The 14,816-nt window shown below is 36.9% G+C and overlaps 1 protein-coding gene across 10 annotated transcripts in view; it reads right to left on the bottom strand.

Annotated features, from left to right (window-relative positions):
* dock4 (dedicator of cytokinesis 4) overlaps positions 1–14,816 on the bottom strand; it is a 329,858-nt gene that overhangs the window by 278,148 nt on the left and 36,894 nt on the right. The gene's annotated exons all lie outside the window — the stretch shown is intronic.

Genomic DNA, 14,816 nt, shown 5'->3' with positions numbered 1-14,816 from the left:
AGTTGAAAACCTAGCTAGTTAAGCAGGCTTTTGATAACAACTAAGAGTATTAAGCACCTTATCAAACAGCATTTGAAATGGTAATTAGAACTATAACTCATAATGCTGGACACTCTGAACATAAGTATTGCTTGGTTTTAAACAGCGTTTTATATATATACTGTTTTAGTGGGCTAAATAATCTTTTAAACTGTTTATTTATTTTACAATATTGTACCACTTTGTTTTATTAATTGATATGTAATTATTGTTTGCTATATCATTTACTGCATTTGTTGTTTTGTTGTAAACTGCCCCAAGTACCTTGGAGAAGAAGGGGCGGGATATAAATAAAGCTTGTTGTTGTTGTTGTTGTTGTTGTTGTTGTTGTTGTTGTTGTTGTTGTTGTTATGGGCCTCAGATCCTAGCCATCATCCACCAGCATCTCCAGAGTACATTTAAAGTCATATCCAGAGCTGGCATCCTTTCACATATTAAGAGTACCATCTTTCAGGCTGTTGAATGTCAACAAAGACCAGACTTTCACTGTTAACATATGCAAACAGGTAATCTTCTGTTTGACAACTGCGATCTAATGCTGGGGATATTACTACTGAAGTGACAGAAATAATGTCATTGCCTTCCAAATAAGAACGCCATCCACCTTGTGATATTTTACTCCACCCACCAAAATTTCTAGCATGGCAGAGGGTGATTTTTGCTACTGCTTTTAAGCCATTTCTGATTAATGGCAACCCTGTTACTGGGTTCTATTAGCAAGCTTTTTCTAAAGTGGTTTGCTTTTGCCTTCCCTCTGCGACTGAGAGAGTGTGACCCCCCAGGGTTTTCCAGTAGGGTTTCCATGACCAACAAGGGATCCGAATTCAGGTCCCCAGTGCCGGAATCTAATCTCCAACCACTGCATCATCCTGGTTTTCCCATATTTGCTGTGCTCCCTCCATAACTTTGCCTGCTGTATTTGTGGGGATACCTAAACGATATTATAAATGATCAGTTAGAGTCTCTGCAAAACTAGAAAAGTGAAGGCTGAAGGAAAATTTCACTGGGGTGCAGAAATGTTATTTGGATTTTCAGCTCACCGTAGCTACACCCCTAGATGCTTTGTATCAGCTCAGATAATTTGCCTGTCTAACCAGCATGATGAGCATTACAAGGTCTTGGCCTCTCTAGTTAAGAGGAGCAGATCATGAGAAAGACATCCCATCTCTGATGTTGACAGTTGCTAGAATGTGATTCTGAGCAATGAAAAATGGAGTCAGCTGTGTTTTCCCTGTCTTTACCATCTCTTAGCCAGACATATCCAATATTAAGCCTAGAAACTTCAGCATTCGGCTTATGTGCTCTCTCCCAGAGTTATCAGACTGCCACTACTTGCCCTTAAGCAAATGGCAGTCAGTCTGAGAAAGATCAGACAAAGAGCAGAACACAACAGGCTCATTAGTCCACAACCAATGGTCGGTCGGTCAGCTCTAACTCAATTTAAATAAGATTATTAAGCGAACAGAAGGGTTGAGGGGAACAACTGTGCTTGGAGTAGAAAGGAAGAAATTTGTGCTTTTTCAATTTTTTTTTCATGACCCTATGTACAGGCATATTAGAAATCTTCAATACACGTGTGGATAAAGCATTTATCTGCACTTGTCCTTAGAAATTACCAACTAACAGAGAGAATCTAAAGACTCTCTGAGACAGCAGAGAACAAACCTGCCCCATCCTTTGTGACAGCCCTCAAGGTATTAAGGAGTGCAGTCATGTTACTTCTCAGATGCCCAGCTCCTTCAACCTCATATGTTTTGCTCGCCATACCTCTTATCATCCTCTTTGCTTCCCTTTGAACCTCTCCATGGCTGTCTACTTTGTTCTTCAACTGAAGCACCCAGGTCTGAATGCAACACTCAGCTGAGACTTGACCAGCACAGATAGTGGGACTATTATTTGCATTGACTGGAAACAATGTTTCTATTAATCCAGGATAAAATAGCATATTACTTCTTTGATGCAGTATCCACACTGCTGTCTTATTTCTAACTTATAACAAACCATAATCCAAAAATCCTTTCTGCATGTAGCTGAACCATACAGCCCATCCCATACTTCTGCATCTGTTATTTGTGTGTGTGTGGTCTAAATATAAAATTTTGCACTTGTCTCTACTGAACTTCATTGTATTGATATCTGGTCAACATTCTAACTTTTTTTTAAGTTTAGGTCCTTTTGAATTCTGTTTCTGCTTCAAATGTGAAGCTGCCTCTACCAGTGTAACAATAGGCTATATACAACCTTGACATAGATTTCCTTTCCTCCATCATCTAAGTAAGTGGTTCTCAACCTGTGGGTGCCTAGATGTTTTGGCATTCAGCTCCCAAAAATCCTAACAGCTGGTAAAATGGCTGGGATTTCTGGGAGTTGTAGGACAAAACACCTGGGGACCCACAGGTTGAGAACCACTTATCTAAGTCATTAATAAAATTGTTGAAGAGTAATGCCAAAGGAAAGCACCACTTGAGACCTCTTTCCAGTTTGAAGTGCAGCCCTTGATGATGACACTTTGAAAAGTTTTCCAAACAACTATTCGCCCATCTGATAGTGTTCCCTTCTATTTCACATTTAATCAGTTTGCTTAAAAAATGTTATAGAGACCTTGTCAAATGTTTTGGTGAAATCCAGATAACTCCACCATCAACTAAACGAATAATCTGATTTTTTTTAAATTAAGATTTGTTGATGGTTGTAGAAATAAATAGAAGTTTCACCACAGTTTCTGAATCAAGATAAATCCTGCAGTATAATAAAATGTTACTCAGGATTGTGCAACAAATAACTGTATCTTTATTTCAGTTCAAACGTTCAAACAGGGCAACAATATATACAACAGTCTTTTGAATTCACACAGAGAACATTGGAGAAAACAGTCTCTTTAAATATGCCTCATTAGCCTTATAAATAGTCAGGCTTCGGAGAGTATGGCAGCCATTTCCTTCCTGACTATTTTCAGTCAGCGCTCTCCTCTCTCTCCTAGAAGAAAGTGGCAATTAAACCATTTGCTTCAACACCAAGCTAGAGGCAGCAAGCAATCGGAATTCTGGCTCCTAGTTGGCTCAGCCAATCAGCTGTTGCCACATGGCTTTCCAGTCAACTCATTCAATCATGGTGTCTTTTTACAAACCCTCCCAAGATCAGTTTGGCAGGATTTCGTCTTGACAAACCCATGCTGCCCCCTTACTACAGAAACAGTGAGCATTCATTCAACTACAGGTTGATTTAAAAGTCTGATCAGGATTATGCAAGATTCATTCTTGCACAGGTTAGTTCTAATGTTTTTCTTCAGCGGAAAGAACTTGCTCAAGTATCCACAAGCCCATATAATTTCAAATCCCACTGTGCTAAGAGACTCACCGATGCTTACTGCATGCAAAAAAAAATACCCAAATAGTGCCATGTGTAACTCAAGTGGACCTTAACCACATTCAAATAAAGGCAGACAGTAAGACAAACAGTCTCATTGAAACGGATTTCCTTTCAGTCTGAACAATTGAAAGTACTGATAGACTCTGGAGCTACACCAAACTGTATTTAAACTCTTACCCAATTTAAGGACAAAAACAAACAGCCTCAAATCAGAACTGCTCTTGTGTTACGGAAGTCTCCTCTGATTACTCAGCATGCATTATTTGTAGCGCGGAAATTGTTCTTTTTCTTTATGTTGGTCCCTCAAATCAAGGTACATGTAACTCAGTCTAGCAAAAACCACTTGGATCAGCCTTTATAGTACAAAAATGCCAACAACAGGCAAGTCAACCAGACATAGACAGATTCTGTAAACCAGACACTTAAATCAGAATATTTCCTTCATAGCACTTTTTTCCCTTTGCCTATGTTAATACACCTGTATTTTTGGCATTTATGCATACCTTTACATCTATCTTTCCCATTCACTACAGCATTTTGTGCACATTTGTCAAAGATACATGTTTTTAATTTAACTCTTTATGCTGTCATTTGTACATATTTGAAAAGAGCCTGATACTTAGGGTTTCCTTCCCATGAAGGTCTTGCAAATCCAGAAATAGAGGAGAGAGGAACCATTTCTTCTATTCAAAGTATACATCGCAATCTAAACTCACAATGAAATTTTATTATTTACACATTTCACCTAAATTTTGTAAAAAAAATCTGTTTTTTTCAAGATCAGATGAAGCATCAAATTGTGCCTCCATTGATATAAAATGTATGAATGTCCTACAAAACATTAAGAATAAATTCTAGTTGTCACTTTTGAGACACTCTGATAAGCATTAGATTTTGGAGCGCACACACATTATTATTGTTGTTCCCAAACATAATGGTTATGCCACAAATTAACACAACAAAAATCAGTAACATGTGTCTGTATAGGCCTCTATCTGTGAACTTACACTTCCCATACAAAGCAAAGAAAGACCACCAATTATGTTACTTAGGGAATAGGATTCTGAATGATATTCCGAACCTTTTTGCGCTATGCAATATGTTGTAATTCCAATTTAATTGCCATGGTTCTATCCTAAGGAATACGGAAATATGCAATTTAGGGAGGAGTACTTAGAATATCCTGCCAAACTACAAACCCCAGGATTCAACCATGGCAATTAAACATGAATTATATAATATGAAAGTCCCCTTTTTTCTCTCTACTGGGGATTTACTACTCAAGAAACTCACCTCTTGCTAATGGGGTTGTAATTTAATTACCTGTCTTTTATTATTATTCTTTGTCTCTAGTCCACTTATGGCCAATAAGGGGACTGGCCTAAACTGAAATCCCTCAATATTAAGCCTGTGATTCTAACATGATTGCCATTTTTTTCCTCCTGTATTTTTTTCAATATATTTGCCTGATGAATAAGCCAATGAAGCTTCAAAAGCTTGCATAATGTATTTGATGCTTTGGAATTGGCCCAAAAAGGGCATCGCTGCTTGCAGATTTAGTGTTTTGTTGTATTCTATTCGAAACTCTTTTGTTTTATCAGAGGTTTAAAATTGCTATATTTAATAAAATCAAATATGAAGATTTGACACAAAGAGTAGAAAAATAGAATGTCATTGCATGAACAAAATCCTATCTCATGTACCTTTGAGAACAGTGATATTAATATCTTAATTGGATTGACTGTATTTTTTTTAAACCTTTTGTGCCACATAGTGTTTTAGCTATATTGTTTCAATGTACATTGTAAGTTACCTTGGAAGCCATAGTGGGAAAGTATAGTGAAGAAATAAAGAAAAAAATGTATTTACTTTAGAGTTCATATGAACATTTTCCATTTCAGGTACTCAAGTGACAAGAAAAATCAGGCTATTCATAACCAGAAAAATATGCAACGTTTTTTTTTTTTGAAGACTTGAAAATATTGGAGCAAAGACCCCTTTTTATTCATGACTGCTGCTGTCAAGAAGGAAGATAGAAACTTGAAAACAAAATTAAACGGAGAGGTATAAAAAGAAACTTTAACATTAAGGTATCTTATAAACCTATGAAATCCTCAAAGAGTACACATGGTACATCTTGAATGTGAAAATTCCATCCCTCCTGTTCCATTTAACACTAATATGTACTGAAAATTCTCAATAATATTCATATTTTCAACATCTCTCTAGCAACTGAATCCAAAATTCTACTTTCCCTTTGTTGTTTATTTGTTCAATCGCTTCCAACTCTTCGTGACCTCATGGACCAGACTATGCCAGAGCTTCCTGTCAGCCATCGCCATTCCCAGCTCCTTCAAGGTCAAGCCAGACACTTCAAAGATACCATCCACCCATCTTGCCCTTGGTCAGCCCCTCTTCCTTTTTCCTTCCATTTTCCCCAGCATCATTATCTTCTCCAAGCTTTCAGAATAACCACCAATGGATCAAAGGCAACGGTGATACCAACAATAATTTCCATTATCTTATCTGAGAACCGGGACCCCTACATGCTTAAGACTTACATGAATATCACCAACAGCTCGGTGATAACAGCAGAGATGACCCTACCATTATGCAAAGGGAGACAGGAGTCTCCGGGAACAGATGTGGGATATCATAAAAGAGCAGCAAAAATATTATCTCCAAGTAACAGAAGAAGGGTTTGAGGAACTTTCTGCTTCAAGTAGCAAAGTAAACTGGCTGGATTTGTTTACTATGCATCTTAACTTAGGATGCATCTACCTTGCAGTATTGACACCGCTTTAACTGCATGTCTCCATGGTATAGAATAGTTGGAGTTGTAGTTTCATGAGTGTACTGGTATTTCACCAAACTGCAAATACCAGGGTTCCACAGCATTGACCCATGACAGTTCAGTTGGTGTCAAATTGCATAAATTCTACAGTGTAGAGGTACTCTTGGACGCCTGAGTAGACACTGCCATTTCTTGGACAGCAAAATGAACTGGGCTCACCTTGTTGGTTGTAACTTCCAAGATGACGTGCCATCATTTTGTAATCATTTTGAATAGGACTTAACAAAGAAATATCTTCAGTCCTTTCTTCCAAATGGATGTTCAGACTTCGCTATAATTTCTCTTTGTAAAGCATTTTCTTCTACGCTGTAAATGGAACATTATAATGCTTGTAGCAAAACTGCAAATTCATCTTGATCCAAATTCATAAGTAGGACCGTGGCAACCAAATTAAGATATTTGAACAGTTTTATGTTGTGACTACTATGAAACTAGAAAGTGTTCTGTCAACAATTAAGATTTCCCATCAGACAGCTACCTTGTAAATGCCTTTGAGCATACAAAAGCATAAGGCAAACAAGAATTCCTCACTTCCAGTTTCATGTCATTTGCTTTGTGATCTAAGCAGTTAGTTGTCTGTATCAGGCAAGCCTTTCAAAAATACTGAATCTCATCATATCTTTGAGGATGCAAGCATTGACTGTCATACAACATGCTCATAAGCTGCTTTAGTTCATATCTTGCGTTACATCATAGTTTGACAGAAGAGATGGGGTTTTCCCATATCGACAGCTGTTTGTATTAACCCAGCAACCAGGAATGGCAGTTCTGTGTTGGAGACATGCTTTTCTGTCAGATTTTTTAAATGAACACATGTTCAGATGTTTTACAGTGATATTATGAAATAAATTCCTACAATTACAGAAGCTGCAAACCCACAGGATTCAAAAGCACAGAAGGAGTATTGGGGAAACAAATTCTAGTAGGTGAATATCATAAGGAGGAAATAATATCTTTCTGATTTGTTAGTGGCAGTCCCAGATTTATGCAAAAGATAAATGAACTACATCTTAGAGTCTCAGATTATGAAGAGCCTTGGTATTAAAAAAAACACTGCATCAAGTTTTGATAATATGTGGGATTTCCTTAAACTTAGGGATATTGTAAGCTTTGAAGCCAGAGCACTGGTCCATCTAAGCCAATACTGTAAATTCAGGCTAGCAAAGGTGGTCTGGTTTTCAAGTAGGTTTTGTTCCTAGTCCTATGTGGGAATCACTGCTATGTCTGGTGATCTCCCATCCAAGTACAAACCATCTCCAAGAAGCTTCAAAAATCAGATCAAAGGGGTTCAGGGTTATATGGTATTCCTAGGGCTCATTATGTCTTAATCTGACTTTAATTGTCTGGAGAGTTTACATCTTGCATTACAGTTGGCCCTCTGTATCCACAGATTCAACCATGAATACAGAATTGAAAATTTGTTTGTTTGTTTTTTAAATCCAAAATCAAACCTTGATTCTCATAAGGGAAATGTATTTAATGGGACATAAACATCTATAAATCTTGTTATCCACTGGGGGATACTGGAATCAAACTGCAGCAGATACCAAGGGGACGCTGTACACATACGTCCTCTAACTATGTGTGGTTTATATTGCATTACTTGTTGATAATCTATCAAGGAATTCTAGAGGGTAAGTACCATGGTAGCTCCAAATAGAGTAGATCTATTTAAATGAATGGGACCTATCGTGCCCCATGAAGACCCTCACTATTTACCCCTAATTAAGCCCTTTTTAATTAGAGGAATTAATATTTTATGTACAGTTTCTGGGGGTCTGTCTAGACAGCCTCTTAGCATTTGAAGTCTCTGTCATCCTACCCCTTTAAGGATCCCCTCAGGCAACACACTTCTGGTTTTGGAAGAGTCAGCCTTTTCATGTCTAGAAGGTGAAGAGAGAGGAAGGCCGGAAGGTGTACAGAACAGTACATCCAGTCAGAGCTATATGAGTTGTATTCAAGTCCAGTCAGAGTTAAATATTAAGACTATCTTAGAGATAGTTGAACACCATATAAGAAAGAGACAATAAGAAGAAATAAAGATTCAAGAGCCTTAGTTTGGCCAGAACTGTGTCTTTCGGCCAAAGATTTTACCTCTTCTCATAAAGACTCTATAGTGAAACTCAGGAGGACAGAAAGTCTAAAATTCTTGTCAGTTAATAAATTATTGTTTGATTCAACTATATCATCTCCAATCTGTTCCCTGTACAGCCAGTTCACCTTCCAAGTAGTTAAGATAGTGTGGGGGCAGAACAGGACCTATTACTCATCACTTAATAAGTCACATTCTTTTTTTAATGTATCTGCTCTTTCTGGAAATAAAACCAGATCCAGTGCATTAGCTCTAAGCAAAAAATCACTTATAGCACTGTTTATCATACTATCAGCTATTTTTTTTCTCTGCTGTACTAGCGACCAGTCCCAACCATCAACAGTTGACTACAAATATCTTTTTATGTTCTTTGGAAACATAAAAAACAGCCAATCATTAATGGACCAGCATAATCCATAGGCCAAAACTTTGCATAGCAATGTCTTATAGAACAAATAACTGACAGAAATTTGCAAATTTTCCCACCAAAAGCAAAGTAACTTTGCATTCCAGTTTAATCATAGTTTATTTACAAGTATTTCAAACTTTCTTTAATGTCATCATTGTTCAAATTGGTTGAAAAATGTTCATATCACAAGCCAAAAACTGTTCATTTTGTATGTGTCTTTGTGATTTCCAGAAAAAAATTACTGATGAAGCAAATGGACCATTACATTCCTTTGTATTTTACATTAAATTGAAATGTACTGTGTCTAATTATTACAGAACACTGGATGATTACTTTTGTTACTAATTGTTCTACGCGGAGGCATAATTCTCCATGCCTGTAAAGCAGAAAGCAGCAGTGTAGTCAAAGGATCCATCCTACACACTTTTCTGGATATTAGGCTGAAAATATTCTAAAAATTGTTTACTTATTTGTGTCTGATATATTTTCTGCAGGTCATGCCCATGAGTAAATGAAGAAAAATGCTGCTGATAGCTGGGGGGCATAAACAAATTCTTGGATGTACAAGACAGCAGTTCACCTAAACAGCTATGCACTGAGCAAGTGGATACAGATTATTTACACTGTAAAATGAGAATTCATCAAGATGCACATGTAATTACCTATGCTAGCATGTTCTCTAACATTGCACAGTTAATGCAAATATTTAATAGATACTTAAATATTTGCAGGGCACTTATCTACATTTTGAGAGACAGTGTGGTGTTTTAGTTCAAGTGTTGGACTATGACTCTATGGACCCGGGTTCAAATCCTCACTCAGCCATTAAGACCCACTAGATGACATTAGGCAAGTCACATTCCCTTAGCAAAGGCAAACCCTTTCTCTGAACTAATTTTGGCAAGAAATCCCTGTGATGGTTTCACCCTTGGGTCGCCATAATTCAGAAATGATTCAAAGGCATACGACAATAACAATACCTTCGCACTAAGGTCATTATTGTAGTGTATCCATTACTGATGGAGTTAGGGGCAGATGATTCAGGCCGTTATCTGGGGCACCAGGCTTCAAATATCCCTATGAGAAATTGTCTACTCAATCCTACTTAGCAACAAAAGCAAACAGTACAGAGTAATTTTTTCTCTTTTAAATCGATTGTTGAGCATGTACACCAAGGTTAGGAGTCGTACAGTTGTCCAGATGTTGATGAACTGCAATTAAAACTACAGGAAAAGAAATTCCACCTAACTATTTGGAATAACTTTCTAATGGAAAGAGCGGTTCAACTGTGGAATACACTGCCTCTGAATGTAGTGGAATCTCCTCCCTTGGAGGATTTTAAACAGAAACCATCTGCCAGGAGTGCTTTCACTGTGTGTTTCTACATGGCAGGGGATTGAATTAGATTGCCCTTGTGGTCTCTTCCAACTCTATGATCCTAATTGCCTGGAAACTATAGCCAGAAATGATTATTGACTCTATGGTTGACTTCCTCCAGGTATGTTGGAGGACCTAGAGATTTCTAGAGAGAATACCCACAAATGTGATTCTGTTCAGCTTCTAACGGAAATTGACCACAGACTTGTGCTGGAGAATTTAGAAATTCCTAGAGAAATGTTCTCTCGGGTATAAGAGAGCAATTTCTTTATTTGTGGTTACATGAGAATCCTGTGTCCCTAGCCTCAGAGAATGTGGACAGCTGACTGTATTAATTAACATTGCAGCACTCTGACATGCTGTATCTCAGAAACAAAGCAGATTTGAAATTGGATGACAGCATATATCTGGCTATAATTCTAGACCCGTTCAGTTCAAACACACATTCAGTAGCTTCTACTGGATAGGTTGTCATGGTTAAAACCACAAATAATGTGTGGAAAACCAAGGGTTTTAAAAAAAAAAATTGTGGTTTTTCTACTTTCAAGAGAGTCCTGTACACACAACCCTAGTGAAAGTTGGATAATAGTGGGCAATAGTGAACACAGTATGACCTTCATATCCACAGGAGATAAATTCCTGAACTGTAGAACCAGAAAACCATGGATAATAGTGAACTTTATTACAATGAAAACTTCCACTTGAAGTTACAAAAGAGTTGCATTTCTGGATGCAGATCTGTTTCATGGATATAAGGGTCATACTATAGAGAGGGTTTTTTGTATATCACCTGCTCACTATCAGCAGATAAGAAAGTTCCTCCCAACCACTTGGCAAGGCACAAGGCAGAGATCAGAGATCATCAAGTCACCAGGCAGAGATCACCAAAGATCAAACAACATGATCAATATAAATAGTTGTCTGTATACATGTTAAGAAAACCAATAAAATATAATGTGAATACAGAAGTCTTTACATTTATTGAGTGAAAGGGAAGCAGGAGTGCTGCTAGCAGAAAATGGCAGATTAAGCGCTGAAACCAAAAAAAGCTCCAAGGACAATTGAGAGAAAATAGAATGAAAGTCAACAAACATGTTTCTTCACTAAATTGTTCAATAACATTCAGCTAAAGTATTCAATCTTTATTGTACATTGCTCTGTGTTGTGAATGTACTTTTTTCCTTCTTTCAGAACAGATTCTTCCCAGAGTCTATGAATCTGCATATAATGAAGGAGTCTATGCCTGAGCCACTCAATTTCAAAAAAATTAATTGTTGTTCTTTATTTATTTTTACTGAAATGAAGTCAAGCATACTGATTTGCTAAATGCAATGATATTGTTGTACCGGACAGAAACAAAAATGTATACACACAAAAACTCTTAAGAACAAAATATAAATTTATTTGCAAATATATTATCATTGTTTAGCAGAGAAGAAGAGGCAGGCACCGCTCCATCATGCCTTGGCTCTGAAGCTGATCTCAATTGCCCCTGCCCTGGCCTTGGAGAGAGTGGAGAAAGAGACAGCTTCATCATGTCAAGGCTCAGAAACAGATGAAAAGACCTTTATCCATCCCAACTGCCACAGCCTTTGAGAAAGTGAAGAAACAGGCACAACTCCATCATACCTTGGCTCAGAGACAGATGAAGAACCCTTCATCCATCACAACTGCTACTGTCCTGACCTAGAGGGAAGAGAAGAAGCAGGCATAGTTCTCCCATGCCTAGATCCAGAAGTAGATGAAAGGTACTCCTTCCATTCCAACTGCCTTGGAGAAGAGAAGAAACAGTCACAGCTCCAACAAGACCCAGAATCTGTTGAAAAGCCCTCTCTATCCTGTCTGCCACTGCTGTGGCCTCGGAGAGAAAGAAGAAGGGGTAGTACTAGTGGACCTAGTCCCCTATGGCCACTGCCATTCCCTTTTTTCTCATGTCTTATTTAAATTGTCGTTCCAAGGGGAGGGAATTGTCAGAGTAACTATTTGTAAGCTGCTCTGAGAACCTTTGTGACTGAAGAACAGGCTATAAATACTCCAAATTAACTACAGTAATTTAATAGTCATTTCCAGACTACAGGTGTGGAAATGATACCTTTTTGCAATTGTTAACCTGTTAAAATATTACCTTCCAAAAGTATAAAACCAAAATATATCAACACAGGAGCAAATCTCAAAGGTTTGGAACAAACTGCATTTTCTAAATTTCTTTTTGTCCATATCTATATTCTTTTTTTTAATCACTCAGACACAACTTCCACATGACACCAGTCCATATTCTACCTTCTTCCATAATGTCCAGGACAAATTACTTGGGTTTTGACATCATAGCTTTTCCCCATCAACAGCAGACAAGAAGTACAATGCAATGCACCAATACTCCGAAGTAACAACACAGGTACATTATTATGGAGTATCTAGAGAAGGAAAATGAATTATCCATATTGTGTGCTTTTTTGTAGGCATGCATATGTGTTCTAACTTCAGTGTCTGGTCTGCTCAGTCTCAGCTATACACCAGTGGTTATTATATCCCAAAATGCTCTGAATATGAATGTTGCACCAAGCTTTTAAAATGTGAAGGCTTGTAGAAGGAAAAGAATGTATGCTAATGACAATGACGATGTGCCTCCATATATTTAACAAGGACATTTTTTAATAGTCTCCCCTCAAATACTGGATTTTCTATTCCTATAGAATAATAATCCTAATAATCTTCTAAATTCTCATGGCTCTATTGTGCTTGGTTTTGACAAGGAGGGCTATACTATAGAACAGTCACAATATACAAATACTTCTTAAAACTGAGAATTTCTTGTCTAACAATAACACCACCACCACCACATTTCCTAAGTCTTTGGGAAGGGCCAGCTAGATATAAATAGCCAAATAAATATCCTGTTAGGAATATATACAGATAATTTGAACACGACTTAAAACCCAACTCAAGAAAGAATGCTGAGTTAGTGCTTTTGAAAAGTGTTACATGTCTACTCACATTTGATCATTGCATGATGCAGTTTTATACAAACTGAAAGATCAGCGGGGAAGGCAAATACAATTTAAATATGCCAAATCTTTTCTCTACCTGATATATTTGTACTAAAGTTATAAAAATGTTTTCAAAGATTCTGTGTCACTCAAAAGTTTAGAGAAGTTATCAGTAAAACCCCTAAGACAAACATCTCCATTTCTGAGCAGGATTTGTTGGCACTTGATTTGGAAAGAGGCACCTGGAAAAAAAACATCAATGCAAGATAATATAGCTTCAGCCTCCTCCTGTTATACAAAACCTACACCATACCATAAGTTTAAACAGGACAGAGGCTGGAAAATGTAGGAGCAGGAATTTATTTTTAAAAAGGGTTAGTTTCCATACTTATTGAGATGTAATGCATAGCCTGTCACAGCCCGAGGCTTCAAGCAATTGTGTGTGACAGTTGTAAGTCTGTTTCATTTGGAATAAATTTTCTTTTATACTGATTAGTATTCTTCTATCCAAACATGGATAAGTGGGAGGGCATATAGTGAGGTGTGGAAAGACATGTATTCAGTTAAGTAGTAGTAGTAGTAGTAGTAGTAGTAGTAGTAGTAGTTGTTATATTTATTTCTTTTCTTTTTTTAAATTTCTTTTTATTAGTGATTTTCTAAGAAAGTGACACACAAATAAAATTGAAAATATAAAAATACATATAAAAACAATAACAGACCTAGATTTCATGCTCTCCACAATGAATTAGACAATAGAAAAACAAAAGCAAAAATCAAACAAAGAACAAAAAAGGAGACTCAAAGAGGCTTAACATCAAAGCATTAGCATACAATTTAAAATATACAAATATGCAAACACTGAAACAGAATAAAATGTAAGCAATATTTTAAAAAGTCACAGTTAATTTTTTTCAAATAGAGTCTACAATTCAGCAGCAGAAAACAAGCTCCCCATCATGATGGTCCCAGGTTCAATTTTCAGTAAATTTCAGACACATAGAGGATGCTGTATTCAATATTTTAAAAGCTTAATATGAAAGAATGATGTAACTACAAGTTACAATATCAGCAATCTATGCAACTTCTTGGTCACACACACACATATACATACATACAAACTAATGTGTGCATATCTACAAAATTCTGGAACAGATGATTTAAAAATCTAGATAGGACTTATATATTGACGGCATACACAGGGAGATACAAGTAGGCAGGGAAGTTTGCAAAGTATCTCCAGTACAAACTGCATTCAGACTCCAAGGTTATCTTAACTATTTTAAGCTCTCACATTAAAGTGCATGGCTTTCCATCTTTAATATTTTAAAACCGAGGTTCTTGGTGTCTGACAAACATTCCAGTTATTATACTGAATATCAGATTTTTGGATTTGCCCTGTAATTGTGCCTGTGTTGTAACTGAGTGGAATTTCAAGTTACTGAGCCTTTATATGAATAGCAGTTAAGATAATCACCCAGTATTTTGAAGAGTGAAACAAGTAATTTACTAGATACAGTTAACATTGAAAACTGTGGTTTTCAAACTGTTTAAAGACAACTTGCATTGCTTTCGATTTTGCCCTTTAATGTATAGCCAAAGGGACATGTCTGGTGAAATTTAGGATGTAGCATTGGTTCAGGAATAAAACAAGCCAATTCAATAGTGAGTGTTCAGCATAGAAATTCAAAT

Source organism: Anolis carolinensis, chromosome 5, assembly GCF_035594765.1.
Source record: "Anolis carolinensis isolate JA03-04 chromosome 5, rAnoCar3.1.pri, whole genome shotgun sequence".
In the NCBI taxonomy this organism is placed as follows: Eukaryota; Metazoa; Chordata; class Lepidosauria; order Squamata; family Dactyloidae; genus Anolis; species Anolis carolinensis.
Note: the sequence above shows the minus strand (reverse complement) of the source record. Positions and strands in the feature narration are given on the sequence as shown.